The sequence below is a fragment of the Marmota marmota genome, unplaced genomic scaffold (assembly GCF_001458135.2).
Source record: "Marmota marmota marmota unplaced genomic scaffold, marMar, whole genome shotgun sequence".
Lineage (NCBI taxonomy): Eukaryota > Metazoa > Chordata > Mammalia > Rodentia > Sciuridae > Marmota > Marmota marmota.
This window is the reverse complement of record NW_025999977.1, coordinates 59,297,270-59,314,935: the sequence shown is the minus strand read 5'-3', so window position 1 is coordinate 59,314,935 and position 17,666 is coordinate 59,297,270. Positions and strand designations below refer to the sequence as shown.

Here is a 17,666-nt window from a genome sequence, read left to right as displayed (position 1 = left end):
GTTCAGAATGTACAAGCAAGGGGGGGGGTCTAAGAGCAGGTAGGAGACGGGATGGCTGAGGGGCTCCTCTGGGCTGTGCAGGAGGTGATGCTGCAGCCAGCTCTCCTGCCAGTGGCACAGGTGGGGGGACCATGTGCAGGGGGAGCAGGAGCCACTAGCAACCTTGGGCTCTCTGTCCCCTCAGCCTGAGGCTCTTGGTTGAACAGGGGAAGCAACGGCAGGGCAGGTTGCCAGGCCTGCAGGAGATGCAGAGAGAGGTCCACTCTGGATAGACAGCACCTGCTCTGACCTGAGTAGCACAAGCCAGAAAAAGGGGTGTCCCCAGGGTGTGAGGAGTTGGGGACACCAGAGGTGATGCCCAGCCTACAGGAGGGGTCACAGTCCGGACACCTTAAGGACAGAAAGCACCTGTGAGACACTAGGCATTGGGGTCACCTCTACCAAGAGCAGAGAGAAAAGAGCCAGAAATGCCAGCTCTTTGTGGAGGTCCCACCAGGAGCCCAGGCAGCCCACCACCAGGAGTAAGGACACCAGAGTGTGGAGGTCCCACCAGGAGCCCAGGCAGCCCCACTCCCAGGAGAAAGGACACCGGAGTGTGGAGGTCCACCAGGAGCCCAGGCAGCCCCCCCCCCAGGAGGAGGGACACCAGAGTGTGGAGGTCCCACCAGGAGCCCAGGCAGTGCACCCCCAGGAGGAGGGACACCAGAGTGTGGAGGTCCCACCAGGAGCCCAGGCAGTGCACCCCCAGGAGGAGGGACACCAGAGTGTGGAGGTCCCACCAGGAGCCCAGGCAGTGCACCCCCAGGAGGAGGGACACCAGAGTGTGGAGGTCCCACCAGGAGCCCAGGCAGTGCACCCCCAGGAGGAGGGACACCAGAGTGTGGAGGTCCCACCAGGAGCCCAGGCAGTGCACCCCCAGGAGGAGGGACACCAGAGTGTGGAGGTCCCACCAGGAGCCCAGGCAGTGCACCCCCAGGAGGAGGGACACCAGAGTGTGGAGGTCCCACCAGGAGCCCAGGCAGTGCACCCCCAGGAGGAGGGACACCAGAGTGTGGAGGTCCCACCAGGAGCCCAGGCAGTGCACCCCCAGGAGGAGGGACACCAGAGTGTGGAGGTCCCACCAGGAGCCCAGGCAGTGCACCCCCAGGAGGAGGGACACCAGAGTGTGGAGGTCCCACCAGGAGCCCAGGCAGTGCACCCCCAGGAGGAGGGACACCAGAGTGTGGAGGTCCCACCAGGAGCCCAGGCAGTGCACCCCCAGGAGGAGGGACACCAGAGTGTGGAGGTCCCACCAGGAGCCCAGGCAGCCCACCCCCAGGAGGAGGGACACCAGAGTGTGGAGGTCCCACCAGGAGCCCAGGCAGCCCCACCCCCAGGAGGAGGGACACCAGAGTTTGTTCGCCTGTCCATGGTGTCCCAGCAGGACAGTGCTCTGAGAGGAGGGTGGGCGCAGTGTCCGGAGCAGTCAGTGGAGTCAAGACAAGGAGGGTCCGCTCTCTGGCGACCCTCCTTACCAGCCACAGTGAGCAGGAGAGGATACTGATGGGCGGGAGGCCACCAGTGTTCCAGGTGCAAGAGGCCCAGGTGAGGACAGAGCAACCTGGACCTGGCTGGACCTCTACCCAAGAAGCTCAAGCATCATTTCCAGCAGAAGAGTCAGAGGTCAGAGTCCACAGGCCACTGCATAGGGACCTGCCTGCCTGAGGGCAGGTGTCTGGAGGACAGGTGGTCTAGCCAGTGGCTGTCTAGCAGGGCTCCCAGGGGATGGTCAGGCAGGGTGGGCCACTTCCCTACAGCTGCAAGTCCACGCACCCAAGGCCAGCTTCCCCAACCCAGCCTCCCAGGGAGATGGCGCTTTCCCCTGGGCAGGCTTGGGACCACCACCCACTCCTGGTTCCCAAAAGATCCCATCCACAGACACCCGCTTTGCTACCCAGTGTCACCTGTCCTCCCAGGCCCTCCTCACAGGGCACTCCTCTGCTGAGCTCTTCCTCCCCCACTGAGCCAGAGGCAGAAGGTCACAACGTGGGAAGAGAAGGGAACTTTCACATCCGGCCCTCCAGAGAGCAGGGCCTGACCTGCCCCGGGCCCGGAGCCAGCTATGGGCTTGGAGAGCCCTCTCTGTGAGCCTCTCTCCACCTGCAAAACGGGCATTGCAGCTCCTGGCAGAGAGACGCGTGGAGACCCATGAACTAGTGTCCACAGAAGCAGCTGCCACGCAGATCCCTGGAGCCTTTCCCAGACCCTTCCCGCTGGAACCTCCGCAGGCGATGGAGGAGGCACTCGCTTGGCTGGTCTTCCAGGACACCACCCCCACAGCTGCCACGTCCCTAATGCAGGTCAGGACACGACCTGCCCCAAAGTCACACGTGCACTGACCTCGGCCACGAAGGGCTCCGCTGAGACCAGGTCATGAGTAACAGGCTCCGAGCAGTCCAGAGAGAGCCAAGCAGTGGAGAGGTGCTCAGGGCTGCTCCTCACCCTCGGCTCCAGGGTCCTGCCAGGCCCACCTAGAGGCCCACCCGGCAGATGGGTCAACTCACATGCAACCCGGTGACAAGACGGATAGACCCAGAGCACAGGAAATGAAGGCAGGAGAAAGGTGGGAGCGGGAAGAGCCGCCGGGGGCAGGGGAGGTGACCCTCTGCAGCCTGCAGGGAAGGATCCAGCCCGTGAACACAGAGAGCTCCCAGGCTCACGCCACAACCCAGGAGGCTGACCATGACCTTGGACTGCAGACAGCAAGGATGCTTCTCGCGCTCTGTGTGAGGAGACAGGGACTTGAACACTCAGATGTGGCCTGATGTAGTGAATATGATAATAAAATGGGTGGTGTGTGCAATCAAGGGGCCAACACGCACCTGGGAGGAGAGAGCGCGGGTGGTCTGGAATTGGTGGGCACAGCTTGTCGTGCTTCCTCTGTCGCTCTGCCCTGGGCATGCAGTCCTGGAAGGAGACTGGAGCTCAGACCAGGGCCTGGGGCAGGAGTCCTGGTCCTTCCGGAAACGGCTTCATAGCTGTGGCCAAGATGTGCCTTTCTGGGCCTCAGTATCCTCATTTATAAAAGGTACCGGCAAGACTCCTTGGAGTGCTGATTCCTGAGCCTGTTGGTGAATCAATGGGCTACTATCCGTGAATATATTTTTCGTCACATAAACTGACTTGCAAAGGTGAGCCATAAAGCTGTACAAAGAAAGGCACCCCACTGCCCACTCAGGCAGACGACGACTAGTACTGATCAGTACCCGGGGCCGGAGCAGCTGACTCCACATCTTCTCTCCCCCGACTCCCCCCACTGCATGCCATGATTCCATGAAATGCATAATTAACCTGGTATTTCAACAGCCTGCTCCCTCCGTGAAATACAGGGGCATTATCATGATATATTGTGAGATTCTGCTGATTTGAGGTTGTAGGTATGTAATTAGCTCGTGTCACTCTGCATAGTTACCTGAGAGTAAATGCCAACATTCATTATGGTGTAGAAGGAAACATAAAAATGATAAGAGGAAAACAAAGTCCCCAATTCAGGGACAATAAGAAGCTAATTGCAGAATATCACTTATTTTAGATAGTTTGGTAAGTGCACACTCCTTAAAAACAGAACCACGTGTGCAGGCATGGCAGTCAGCGTGTCCCTCAAGACCATCCCGAGCCCGAGTCTGCACAAAGCGAAATCGAGAGCCGAGGCTGTGGGCACCTCCCAGGCCCGAGGTTGGTGGGCACCGTGGCTGGAGAGCAGCTGTGGCTGACCACACGTGCTGCTGTCCAAGCGTGGCCTTCTGAGCCAGCTCAGGTGTGTCTGCAATTCCCACCTTGCAGCGAGGAAGAGCCAGGGGTGGAGGGAGGAGAGTGCTGGCCCAGGGAGGCCCATCCAGGCAGTCAGAGCAGGGAGAGTCCTCAGACTCTCGGTCAGCACCCTTTCTAACCCATCTGAGAAAGGAGTGCCCCTGCCCCCAGGTCACCATGCTGTCCCCACTCTGCAGAGGAGGGAATCGTCTCATGGAGAGTCTGTCCCAGTCCCAGGTCTCCCAGCAGCTTGCCAGCACCCCCCCCGTCCAGCCCAAATCTGTCAGGTGTGAAACCTGGGCAACCCACTCCCTCCCACACGCCCCGGGAACAACCCTGGGCCACACCGCAGGTTGGCCAGCTGATTCTGGACAGCCATGGCATCCACCTCAACCCAGCCAGCCTGACACGCTAACACCACAGGGGCGAGCTCCACGGAGGCCCCACCCTGCACAGGGCGCACGGGGCTCACACGTCCCGAACACACACAGCCGTGTCAGTGTTGGGAGGCGTCTGGAGTTCCTGGCCCAACAGAAAAGCAGGGCCCTGAAAGGCTGTGTGCCTGGAGGCACAAACGGAGGACACTGGATGTGGGGTCACTGTGAAGGGCGTACTGTGGAGAGACTGTGATGTGGGATCACTGTGAAGGGCGTACCCTGGGGAGACCGTGATGGGGGTCACTGTGAAGGGTGTACCCTGAGTAGACCGTGATGGGGGTCACTGTGAAGGGCGTACCGTGGGGAGACCGTGATGGGGGTCACTGTGAAGGGCGTACCGTGGGGAGATCGCGGGCCTGCATTGTAAATCTGGTCTTTAAATCCTAACTACTAGGGAGTGATGTAAATGCCATGGCACAGAAGCAAGCTCTCCTGGCTGTCCCTTTGTCCCTCACATCAATCCCGAGGTGATTTTGGGACAGGGACTGAGCGTTCACAGTCACAGGTACGGGGATGGGTGGTCTCCTGTCTCCACGTCTTCCCCACTTGGCCCCTGCACGAGAGGCCCCTGCAGGCACCTGTGGCTGCCCTAAGCCAGAAAGCAGCATGGTGGGGTGCCCTGGGTGCCCTGGGTGCCCTGGGTGCCCTGGTGAGGATGCAGAAGGTGAGGCCCTGTGGAGATCCCTTGAAGAGGGAAGAGGTAGAGTGGCCGTGAGACCAGCCATGGCACTCCAGGTCCACTCCTCAAGGAGCTGAAGATGGCGTTGCGGGAGGTCATTGCACAACCATGTTCATAGAGACGTGATAAGCCACAGCCAGGTGTGAGCAGGAGCGGACCTCGAGGACCACACACTGGTGACACAGATCAGCACAAGGCCCATGCAGTGAGACTCTACTCCTACGAGGGAGCTGAGAGTCGGAACGAGAGGCAGAGCAGACTCACGCCTGCCAGAGGAGGGGCGGGAGGGGGCGTCAGCGAGCGTCAGCATTTTGGGGCACAGAGTCTGGATTTGGCAAAGTGACAAAGTCTGGACTTGGTTGCACAAGGAGGAATGGACTGTGCGTTGCTGAACTGAGCACTTAGAACCCCGGAAGGTGGAAATTTTTGTCATGTGTCTTTAGCTAGTTCTCCAAGTAAAAAGATCCTCCTACGTGTGCTAGAAAAATAATTCCAGGTAAGCTGTCCTTTTGGAAAATCCCGGAACATAACAGATGCTCGACAAATCGCCACCTTGTTGTTGGTAAGGACAAGAGTCCAGCCTCAGCGTCTTGTGGTGTTAGAGGGAGCAAGGTGCTGGATCATGGCCTACTCACCTCTCCGCTGAAGCTCATTCTGCTGTTACACAAGAGGCGAGCAGAGGGCTGCTGCCACGCTCGGGACAGTGCTGGGACCCCACGGTGGCCAATCAAGTCCTGCTCCTTGATTACTGTTTGAAATCATTTGATGAGCAGGTTGAATCTCAAGGGCCTTGGGGGACCCAAGTACTACTTGATGGAGTGATCCGTGGGACCTAGACGACTGGCTTTGATTTTACAAACAAGTAGCCTCCAGTGTCTGTGACCTTGATCAATCCCTCACGTTCTTGAACCTCAGTTTTTTTTCCTTTAAAATGAGGGTTTGGTCTAGAAATCTCCTCCATCTAATCATAGGTTCTCGTGAAGCCACAGAAGGTGTGCACAGCCTCCCAGGTGGCACAGGCTGTACCCATGCAGTGTCCTCGTCAAGGCCTCTGGACAGCTGAGACCCCAGGAAGCCCCCAGGCCCTGCACTAGAGGAGCGCCAGGTTAGACCTTCCTGACATGGCTGCTGCCTTTAAGGGGCAGGGAGAGAAGGGCCAACTGTCCACGGCACTAATGGCAACACGCTCCACCCATTCCCCCAGGACTCGTCTGAATGCAGAACTCACTGCAGCAATGACTGTGACCAGAGAGCGTGCCATCAGGGCAAGTCCTGCAAAGGGCTTAAAAATGGAGCCTCCATGAACCCTTGGAGGGAACAGTAGAGCTGTGACCACTGCAGAACCCAAAGGGTCTCAGAACTGGCCCTCAGCTGGGCAGTACTCAGCAGGAGCCCTGAAAGAGGCAATTAAACATGTCCCCCCCATCCCAGGATGGGGGGCATCTTGCATCTCTAGACTGATCTGCAGAGACGCTGACAGGTCAGGGTGAGGGATGGGGAGCAGCCTTGGAAAGAGAGGAAGCCAGCAAGGCCAGCAGGTGATGGGTCATTGTCCTGGGGCCTTCAAAATGAGATTAGAGGAAGTTGGAGGTTTGGCCCAATCCCTTGTTTTGCTGGGGAGGAATCTGAAGGCAGAGAAGTTAGTGACACCCTCATGCTCCTGAGGAAACTGGGCCACCTCTTTCAACGCCAAGCCCAGATCTTTACAAATAGTTTGAAATAGTCTCTGACACGAAGTGATTGCTTAGAAAGGTGACTCTGCACTGCAAAGGAGGGGGCCCACCAACCCAAGCTCACCTCCAGTGGCCAGAAACACCCAGGACCCTTCTTTGTAAGGTACTCCCAGGTGAGGAGGCTGCCCAGCAAATCTGACCTTGCAGTGTAGTCGATGACCAATGAAGTGATGTGGACCTGTCCTCTTCTTTTTTCATTCCACAGATACTTTGGAATGGATAACATAGTGTTTACTAATACAGGTTTCAAAACAGGCAGAACTTCTAGTAGAGAAGATAATGAATAAGAGAGATACAAAATACATATGCTAGAAATTTGTCACAGACATAAAATAAACAGGAAAGGCAAATACGGAGAGTGTGTGGCAAAACTTTAGATAGGGTATTGCAGAGATACAGATTCTCACTGAGAAGGTGAAACTGAGCAGAGATCTAAAGGGAGCCAGGGAGGAGGCTGAGAGAAGGGGATGTGATGGACAGCAGGAGGAGGAGGGTGGAGAGCACCTCGTGGAGGAGGAGGGACATGGATGATAGATGTTTTGGGGATTGGATGGACAAGTGGATGGAAGGATGGGTAGGTGGATGAATAGTTGGATGGATGGATGGATGAGCAGGTGGATGGATAGATGTATGGATGGATGATGGATGGATAAATGGGTGGATGAGTAGATGCATTGGTGAATGGATGGTGGGTGGGCAGGTGGATGGAAGAATGAGTATATGGATGGATAGGTGAATGGATGAATTGGTGGATGGGTGGATGGGCTGGTGAATAGATGGATGAATGAATGGATGGGCAAGTGAATGGGTAGGTGGATGGGTTGGTGAATGGATGGATGGATGGATGGACACGTGGATGGGTTGGTGAAGGGATGAATGGATGGATGGATGGATGGATGGATGGATGGATGGATGGATGGATGGATATATGAATGAAAGAATGGGTGGATGGTAGATGGGTTGGTGAATAGATGGTGGATGGGCAAGTGGATGGAAGAATGAGTACATAGATGGATAGATGAATGGATGAATGGGTAGGTGGATGAGCAGGTAGATGGAGGGTAGGTAGGCAGGTGGTGGGTAGGTTGTACACTGAATGAGTTGATGAATTCACAGATACTTACTCACATCAGCTTTATAACAGGATCCAGGACCATAGTTGACAGTTGTAACCTCACACTCAGAGCACTCTAACTTCTCAAGGATTTAAAACCCAGAGATACTGATGAAATTTAGCTAATAATCATGGTAGCAGGTGACAGAGGCAGAGGTCAGGCCCTGCCTCCTGGACAAGCTGGTGATATCACTTGTGGTTTATAGATGAGAACCTTGCACAGCTGCTGTTCTCGGATTGCTCAGAACCATCACTTTTAGAACACCAATTTAATCTTATCACTTCCCTGCGTAAAGCATTTCACTGACTTCCCCTTGCCCTCAGGATAATTTCCCAAGTCTCACTGTGACCCGCAGCCCTGACAGTCCCGGCGTCCTCTCCATATGGATGAAGTGGTATGGCAGCCTAATGCCGCTCTAAACTGAGCAATTTAAAACATCAGCTGTTTATCATGTCCTATGAGTTCAGAGTTGGCTCGTCCACCCCTTCCTGGGACTCACCTGATCTCAGCTGGGCGCACACAGAAGTCTGTTGTCTCAGGTGTCAGCTCAGGGCTGGCTGGACCAGGATGGCCCTGGCTGGCACGGCTGGGCCTCTGCCTGGGCTTGTGCCCAGAGCTGTGGTAGAGGGACGAGGGAGACAGAGAGGCTTGTGGGCCTCTGTAGGGCCAGCCAGCTTTGCGGGTCAGGGAGGGGTGGGCCTGAACTCCAGCTCACTGGAAGCTACGGCAAATTCCAAGTGAGAAGGCTGCGTCTGGGGAGGGGCAGCCTGGGAGGATTCCAACCCCACCCTTGGGCCTGCCTCACTGCCTTGTCCCTCCCTCCCACACAGTGTGTCTGCAGGACCTCTTGTCTACCCCTAGTCTGCTCTAACTAACTGTGCAACTGTCGGGGTCCATTGGTGGGTGTCCCTCAGGACCCCTAGAGGCTAGACACCCACTTCCTGTCCAGGGGTGCAAGCTCCACTGAAGCCTGTGGCTGTGCCGTGGGTGGACCTGTGCAGTCCACCTGTCCACACGGATGCCAAGGCCACTGTCCTGAGGGTGATGCAGGATGCCACCTGCATGGAGGATGGTGGCCTTGCTCTTGCTCTGGCCTGTGGCTGCCCACTGCCTTTGGCTGTGCCCTCCTGGGTTAGCTGCCTTGGAGGAGGTGAAGCTGCTGCGGACGTCCCCTCGGGCCTGCATGCTCACAACCTGGCAGCACATGTCAAAGGCCCCCAGGGGCTGGAAGACTGCCTTGGGGGCCCACGGAGATGGCAGCAGGTCCTGCTCTGGACTCCATGTACAGGCCATGCAGGTAGTCCTTGGGTGAAGGCTGGACAGCACTGACCCGGGGGGCCTCAGGCTCCCTCTAATGGGGAGACTAATGGCTGTTTCTCGGGTTTGGTGAAGATTAACTTTGTGTGTGTTAACCTGTGTCACGTGGCGGTTCCCAGTCATGGTCCCTCCCACAGCCCCGGCCGTGTGTGTGTGTGTGTGTGTGTGTGTGTGTGTGTGTGTGTTTCTTAACTATCTGGAAGAAAGCCTGCACTGCTAAGTGTGCTGTTGATGACTGGAACATGGACCTGGCACGTTGGGCAGGAGAGCCAAGGGACACACACTCAGAAAGAACGGAGGTCCGGCCAGCTTCTAGGCAGTCAAGACATGAGGGGCAGCCTGCAGCCAGAGGCCAGGAGACGCCAGCCTTGGTCTGGGGCGAGGTTGGGGCCAGATGGAGAGACCTGAGGGGAATCACCCAGCAGCAGCAGGCAGCAGGCCTGAGCCAGAGGCGCTGCGCTGGCCGTGCCTCGGCTGGCCGCTCTTGGCAGGGCAGGGGAAGAACAGGTGGAAGCCCACCAAGACAGCTCTACCTCTGGGCACAGCGTCTCTCCCGAGAGCCCAGAGCACCGAAGCCTGGCTTTGCACGTCCCATAGGACACCCCTCATGGCTGCACTTGGTTTCTGAACACGTCCTTCCTCCTGGCTCTGGTACACAGACGCTCCCGGCTCACCGGGCACATTTCCCGCCTCAGCTCGAGGACCAGCCATTCTCCACGGAGATTAGTCCCCCACGCGTCTCCCCACGGCTCCCTGAGGAGGAAGCACTGAAACACCAGTGGTTACCCAAGGAGGCGAGCCGTCACACGTCAGCAGGCAGTGCCACTTAGGGGCCTTCCCAGAGCCTCCCCAGCCCCCGCAGGCTCCAGGCCCCACCGTGATGTCGGAGACAGCCTCAGAGCCATCACGCGACGGCAGAGATAGAGTCCGCGGATGTTCTACTCTAAGATACAACACGGACCTCTCGGAAAAAACACGGGAATGGATGAGCTGATGAGGAATCGCGGAAGTTCTTTTCCTTTCAGGAACAAGATCTCGTTCTGAATCACGACTCTGCTCTGAGATGTGGCTCCGACTCCCTGAGCTGCGACTCCCTGTCCTGCAATGAACTGGTGTGTCCCTGCCGAGGGCGCCAGGAAGAGGACCTGGAGAGCAGCACCAAGCACCTGGAGAGGGCCCCCACCCAGAGGTCCTCAAGGAACCCTGGTTGCTCCCAAGTGTCACACTTACAACGTCACTTGTAGGAACTGAAGGTGCAGCTCGCCCCTTCCCAGCAGAAGTGGGAGAGGAGGGGTGGAGGAGCCTGAGCTTCCCACAGTGTCCTGGGGAGTCCGGGGATCCCTGCCCTCCACAGGGGGCCTGGAATTTCCTGGGAGCCCGGGGTTTACCTGCGGGTCCCAGGAGGACACATCCACCTCAGGAAGGCAGCCTTCAGATGACACAGGGCATCTTTTATAGTCCAGAGGCAGGACATGGGGCAGTCGACCATACACTGCTGCTGCTGGGCCTGGGCCTGGAGTGTCCAGCCTGTCTCAGGAGAGGACTGGTCAGCCACTCCATCTCCCTCCTCTCCCACTTTCTCCTCTGTAAGAGCAGTTGGTGGCCCTGATGTTAAAACCGAGTTTTTTAGAGTGTGGAGGCGTGGAGCTGCTGCTGGACCCTTACCGTGCACACCTGGAAGCCCACCCCCTCCACTCAGAGATGGCCTCTTCCTGTTCCCAGAGCCCCGGTCCCCTGAGGTTCGGCCAAATGCCCCGCCTTTGCCCGTAAGATGACAGCACAAAGCCATCCCTGTGACCGACCAGCACTCACTGAAAACCTGGGTGTAAGGGAATTGCCAGTTGATTAGCTGGATTTTGTGGGTGCCAGGTCCACTTTGCCACGGGCAGGGCAGAATGTGTGCCTCTCTCCTTGAGGGGAGTCGGGCAAGGACAGTGAGTAGCCTCACAACCCCCTGAGCCCTGGGCCACTCCACTCTCAGAGGCCTGGAGTGAGCACCCTCCTCTGGCTGGGGTGGGGAACCGCGGGGTGTTCTGGCCGGAGGCGGAGCTGCCGAAGCCAGAGGCCTGCCCTTCCCAGCCCTCCCCTCAGCCCTGGGCTGGGAGGGGAGTCGGGAAGACGCTGACTCCCGGAGGCTCTTGCCAGGCCTGAGGACACGGGGCGTGTGGAGTGACACCCTAAATAGGCAGGCAGAGCCACCAAGTGGGAAGGGAGGGTCCTGCCGGTGGCCTCAGACCCTGCCCTGGGGTCGTGGGCTCCCCAGGGTGCAGACGGCTACAGAGTGCACACAAGGAGGGGACCCTGATGCACAGTGTGGACACCTGGTGGCGAGGACCGGTCAGTGTGGCTCCCCCGTTGCAAGGAGTCAGGTGGGCGCCAGGCACTGGGCAGGAGGTGGAGGGTGTGCAGGAACTGTGCACCCTGGGCTGAATTTCCCTCAAGTTAAACTCCTCTTAAAATAGAACCTGCTGATTTAAGAAGCCACTTGGGGCAGAATTCAGCTTCCAGTGGCAGATCAGATGACCCCTGTCCTCTGATCCCAGCCTGGGCACTGGAGCTCCCAGGCAGGGAGCCATGGTCCTACTGGTCTCGAGTCCCCTCTGTCCCCTGGGCTGACCCCGGGCCGGGGCCGTGTCTCTCCACCTGCACCTTCCCCAGGAGGTGCCTTTCCTCATCTTGTGAAGGTCGACTCTCCCCCAGCCGGGCTCGGGCGTTTCCTTTTCTGTCTTGACTTTCACGTTTACCTGAGGAAGGCAGGCTCGGAGTGGGAGAGTAAGCCTGTCAGCCCAAGCTCCAGGACTCCAAGCAGCTGCCTGGCGCAGGCACCCGCGCCCTGCGTTGTCAACCCTCCCAGAGCCCATGGGGTCCCCAGCAGACCTCCTGCTCGCTGGCCACTCTCATATTCACCGCCAGCGCCTCCTCCTCCTGCGGCTCTTCCCACTGGCCATCACTGCCCCTCCCTCCCCGCGCCTCCCTGCCCTTCCCAGCCCTCCCCTCAGCCCTGGGCCAGGGGCTGCCTGGGTACCCTCTCTGCCCGCCTTGGCTTCCTGCCTCTGCTCATGCCACGGTGTTTCCCTCTGGCTTCCAAGAGCACTGCGGGGCTGGCGCTGACTCTCCCGTGGCGAAGCAGATGCGGCTCCTTGCAGACGGCGGGCTCGGATCCACTCCCTCACCATCCGTCCTGGCCGTGGCACGGAATGCCTGCACTGCGGAACGCGGGGCCAGGTGCGCCAGTGATGGAGATGGATGAGCCCCGTACCAGGGTGGGCCCTGGCAGACCCTGGGATGCCAGGTGGCGTCTGCAGTGCTGGCCAGAGACGGGGTGCCCCTGGTGGCCAGCTCAGCTCTCACCTCCGAGCCTGCCAAACTCCACCCCCAAGAAGTGCGGCTTCTGCCAGAGGGGGCGTGGGCAGATATCCAGCCCCCAGGCAAAGTCACTTGGGTTGACTTAATTGTTCCAGATATTTATTTCTGCGTAACAAGTTACTCCAAACCTTAGAGGTTTACAATAAATAAACTTCATTTGTTATATGTCATGAATCTGTGAGTCAGGAATTGAAGTCGGGCTCAGGTGGGCAGTTCTGCTGCACATGGTGACAACAGAGCCATAGGGTCAGGGCATCAGAGGTACAAGGGTCTTGGCAACCCCCCACCCCACAGTGTGGAGTGCAGCCCTCCCAGGGGGCTGCTCCAGTGGGCAGAAGGTGCTCTCGTGAGTCTCAGGGCTGCCACAGGCAGGGCTTCAGGAGGCCCAGGCTGAAGCTTCAAGCTCCTTAGGATCGAGGCTCCGACGGTCTGGAGGGTCACTTCTGCACTGTAGAGAAGACACGTCACTGAGGCCAAGGGGCCAGAGACTCCAGGCCTCAGAAGGAAGGCATGCAGCTGTGCTGGCCGGTTGGAGGATCCGGCTCCGCCTGGGCTGCCAAGGCTGTCCTCCTGGGTGTCCCCCAGCTGGGGACTCCTTGCAGTTGGGCAGCGGCTGTGTGTCCCAGGCCTCCCATGGTCCTGAGGTTTCCACCCCAGGTAGAACGTCCTCCGAGGCAGGCCCCACCTCAGGGCCTTGGCCCTTCCTCCAGCACCTACTCTGTGAATGCTGCCTTCCCGGCACACTTAGGGGCCCCCGCGTCGTCCTTGGTCCCAGAAGGTGTCCCGAGAGCACTCTACACCATGCAGTCCCACCCAGGGCCCTGGCCTTGTCCCTCTCCCAAGCCACCTTCACCCCCCACACACTCTGCTGTCCCTCACCTCCCTCTGTCCACCCAATGGCTCCACAATCCAGGGCCCTGGCCTGCATTGGCTTCCATTCCTGCCCCTGGCCTGCAGCTCCTTGGACAGGGTCCCTTTCCTTGTGTCTCAGGGCTGCATGCCCCCAGCCAGGTATCTTGTGACCAGGAAGTGTCCTGGGGCAGCTGCCACTCTGTGTCACCGCCCGGTCCTCCCTGGGGAAGCATCATCCTCAGGCTCAGAGAGTTCCGGAGGATCAGGGGCTGAGGTCATCAGAAGAGCGGCCCTGGGTCTGCAGCCCAGCCAGCACCTCCCCCAGCACTGCCCACCAGCCCTCGGCTCTCTGTCCTCCCTGGAGGCCAGGCCTCCCGCTCAGCCTCAACTTTCAGTAGCCGCTGGGCCCCATCATCCTTTCAGGAAGGGTCACCCAATTCCCCTGTCCTCCTTTTCCTGTCCTGCCCATCTCTCAACCACCAAGTGCAGCCTTGACCAGGTGTCCACCTCCCACTTGGTGTGGACCAGCACCTGCTTCTCCTCCTGCTTCTCCTTGCAGCTGCAGAGACCTCTCTGCTGCAGGGCTGGCGGGAAGCCCCATGAGACCACCACAACCACCACCTTCTCCAGCACCTGGATGTGAAGCCCCAGCCGGGCAGGGAGCAGGCTCTGAGCTGGAGGTTAGTGTGGGCACCGCGTGGGCCACCTCGGGCTGGGAGGCCAGGCCACGGGCACTGGAGGCATGAGCCAGGATGCAGTCCCAGGGTGGCCTCAGCCCACCCCAAGGGGAAGGCCAGGCTGGGGTGCCCTTCAGAGCGGTCCTGGGTAGGCAAGGTCAGGACCTCGGTCTCATACCTCACATCATCAAGTCACTTCCTTGGGCTGCTCCAGGGAGCAGAGAGCCCTTGACCTGTGGGGCAGGAGCTGAGCTCTGAGGAGCTTCGGCAGGCGGCATTCCCACAGTGGTAGAAGTCCCTGACCTCCACACACAGCGCCACCCTGCTGCCTCACTGCCCCTCCTAGACACAGCATCTAGCTCCACCCAGAATAATGAGCCCCACGTTGCTGCACTGGACCGAGAACCCCAACCCCAGCTCCTGGCAGCACCTCCTCCACGGGTGTGGCCCAAGGCCTCTGCTATCGGCTCCTCAGCACTCGGTAGCGTTCTTCTATTTGAAAGTTTCATTTGAAAATAAATAATAAAGTTCTATCCTTATCCTAAAGGGAAAGTGGAGCCCTTGTTCTAGTGACCGTGATGTAACGAGGATGAGATGGAAGCAGCCTGTGAAGCCACCGAGGCCCAGGCCAGGCCAGCACGTCCACCTGGGCCAGAGGGGACACTGCAGGAGTGGCATGAAGACAGAGCCCCCAGCTGAGATGCTCTCCCTGCCAGAATCAGGTGGCCTGGGGAAAGGACCACAGGGCCTTGCCTTGTACTGCAGACTCAACACCACCTGCAGCTGGTGTCAGGCCACTGGGACGGCACCCTCCGAGGGACACACCGTCCACTCAGAGGAACTCTGACTTCAGGAAAGCCGAGGGAAGTCTCCCACACAAGAGAGTAAGCCCCTGCTCAGTGCCCCTGAGTCTGTCTCCCGGTGTCACCCTGGCTTGCTCGGCACCAGTGGCAGGGGCACCTTCAGCAGTGAGGCCAGAGGGTGTCCTTGCAGAAACCGGAGGACAAGGAGCTCTCTGCCTCATTTTTGTGACATTCTTGTGAACCTCAAACTAATTTCACATCAAGAGCTTTAAAAAAATGATTGCTGGTGACAATACAGCAAGGCAGAAGTGCCCATGTTTCCTGTAGTAGGACCCAGGGGACACCTGGGCCAGACCTGTGCTGTACTGAGGCCAGAGCAGGCCAAAGGCCCCTGGGTCCTCTCATGCCCCTGGGCTGGGCCCCTCATGCCCCTGGGCTGGGCCAGTGTGAGGGCTGGAACCCAGCTGCTCTCACAGTCCATCCACACGTGCCCTGAGAGTGGCTCTGCTTCCCCAGGGTAGAGCTAAGACAAGGGCCAAGGCCTGTGAGGACAGGAGGGAGGCTGGGGGCTGCCTCTGCTCTGCAGCTGCCCGTCCCCTCTGGCTTATGGCTCACAGTGCCCAAGCTGCACCTCCCACCAAGAGGGCAGGGCCACAGTCCCAGGATCTCCACAGAGCGGTTTCTCCAGGGATGGGAAGGACGGGTCAGAAGGCCCTCTGCTTAGGGTTGGTCACCTCTTCAAACCTTCTCCCACAGAAAGTGCCCAGTGAGAGTACCACCAAGGAGGTGTGAGCTCTCCTCTCTCTTCTTCAAAGTCGGAGGCTGTTCGAGAACGTCTTGAAGGGTTGGAGAGCAGAATCCCGTGGGTTGGTCCCTCTGGGCTCCTGTGTTCATTCCTGCTGTCTATACAACTTGCTGGCCCTGCCTCTTCCTCTCACGAAAAGCCCTGAGGACCAGACATTCCTGGTGGGAGGAGCACATTCTGGTCAGAGGAGCCATGTGAGTCCCCCTGCACTGCTCCTAGCTACGAGACTCCGGGCTCTGCTGAGCCTCAGGCTTCATTCTCCAAAATGAGTTCACTGAATGCCGATGAGCGGCAGGCACCAGACCAAGCACCCAAGAGTGGCAGAAATACTGACCTCTGTAGCCAGAGGGGATACACCAACTCCCGGCAAAGCAGCTGGGGTCTAAGGACCCAGGTCACTTGCAGGCTTCCTCCCTGTGGATGCACTCGCCTCCGGTCAGCACCACAGGCTCTGCCACAGCGGCTCTCCTGTGTCCACTTCCCAATCCCAGGAAGGGGCTGATCAGCCGTGTTCACGTCGCACACTGTCGTCCCTTGGGGAGGTGGCATTGAGAATGGCAGACGCAGATGAAAGGAGATCAGGGTCCCTTCGCGGAAGAGGAAGAAAGTTCTGTGAATCTGCTGAAAGACCTACAACCAAGCGCCTCCTGTCCCACAGCCTGGCCCTGGAGGTGGGGCCAACAAGAGCCCATCCAGGCTGCCTGCCTGATGGCCGGACTGCCCAGCACAACCTGAGCAAGCCATGACCAGTAGCAAGTGGGTCTTTGAAGAAGTGGGAGAGAAAACTGGACATTACTGTATATTTTTCCAAATGACCGGATAGAAAGATGCACACAGAACATTCTTTCTCTAAGTTAGTAAAAGTGAGCAAAAATGAATATCAAGCCTGTGTTACCACTGGCCCCGCTGACAAGGCAGAAGCTAGTTCCAAGGGCAACCTGTATCAAATGTCTCTGAAAATACTCACCAAACAACTAATAAGCGCATCGGTGAGAAGGCCGCAGGGCTTGACCCTTAGCTCCCGTCTGCAGCGTCATGGTGGCCAGGCAGCAGTGAGCGCAGCCAGCACCGCCCGGCATTGCTCAAGGCGGCTCCACCCGCACGTGCCGTCTGTGAGCTCTCTGCTAAGTCAGGCCTACCAACCTTCATCCCACGGGGAACGAGGACGTCCCACTGCGCAAAATGAGCAAATACACTGACTTCATGGTCCAGCAACTGAACTTCCTGCCGGCACTCACCAAGACCCGGTCCCTCCCCAGGTGAAAACATTTCTGAGATGCTTCCCCGGCAGCTGCCTGTCCTGAGGCCTGAACCACGCCATGCGGACCCTTCCCTCACAGCGTCACGTGCTTCGTGTCAGCGTGACATTCCCCAAGAAAGGGGCTTTCTTCAACCCTGTGCTCCCCTGGGAGAAGCAGCCAGCACACACTGCCTGAGCCTGAGCGGCTTCTGCTCAGCGGAGAGGCAGAGGCCTCACCAGGAGGCCTAGGGTGAGGAGCCTCGTGGTGCAGTGGACCCCAGGACCTTGGTTTGTGTCTTCATGGTGAGTGGGCTGGAGCCCTCAGAAGACGTCCAGCCACACCATGAGCTACTTGCTTCCCCAGGATCCTCTGAGAGCCGGGTGGGCAGAGGCTGAGTGGGAGGAGCACACCACCCTCAGCAGACGCCAGCTCCTACCAGGGCCGAAAGTGGGGCAGGGGGTGGCCGTGCTCAGCGCGGCAGGAGACACCCACGGGATTCGCAGGTTCATTAGAATGAGAGACCCTGCAACTGCTCTGATGCCTGGTCCCACCGTGAATCCAGACCCCTTGGTGATGAACCCTCGCTTGACCTTCTGACATCGCTGCACCCTCCGGTGTGACCATCCCATCCCCCATCAGCATTGCACAGCCCACTTACAAGTGTTCCTTTTGCTGAATACCGTTCCCCAGCCACCCCGCCAAAACCTCGTGACCTTGCATGTATCAGTGGGTGGACGTCCCTGTCCAGGAAACTGCCCAAGTCAGGAAACTAGCACGCCCCTCCTCTGGGCACCAACTCCAGGCAGGAGGAAACACACACTGTCCCTTTGCTGACCTGGGCTTGTTCTTCAC

General features: G+C 58.6%; 1 long non-coding RNA gene across 1 annotated transcript; it reads right to left on the bottom strand.

Moving 5' to 3' along the window:
• Positions 1–12,518: 12,518 nt before the first annotated feature.
• Positions 12,519–15,731, bottom strand: LOC125617290. Its single transcript, XR_007348274.1, has 2 exons — positions 13,820–15,731; positions 12,519–12,884 (listed from the first exon to the last, which is right to left on the bottom strand). It is a non-coding gene; the product is annotated as an uncharacterized LOC125617290 (long non-coding RNA).
• Positions 15,732–17,666: the final 1,935 nt, after the last annotated feature.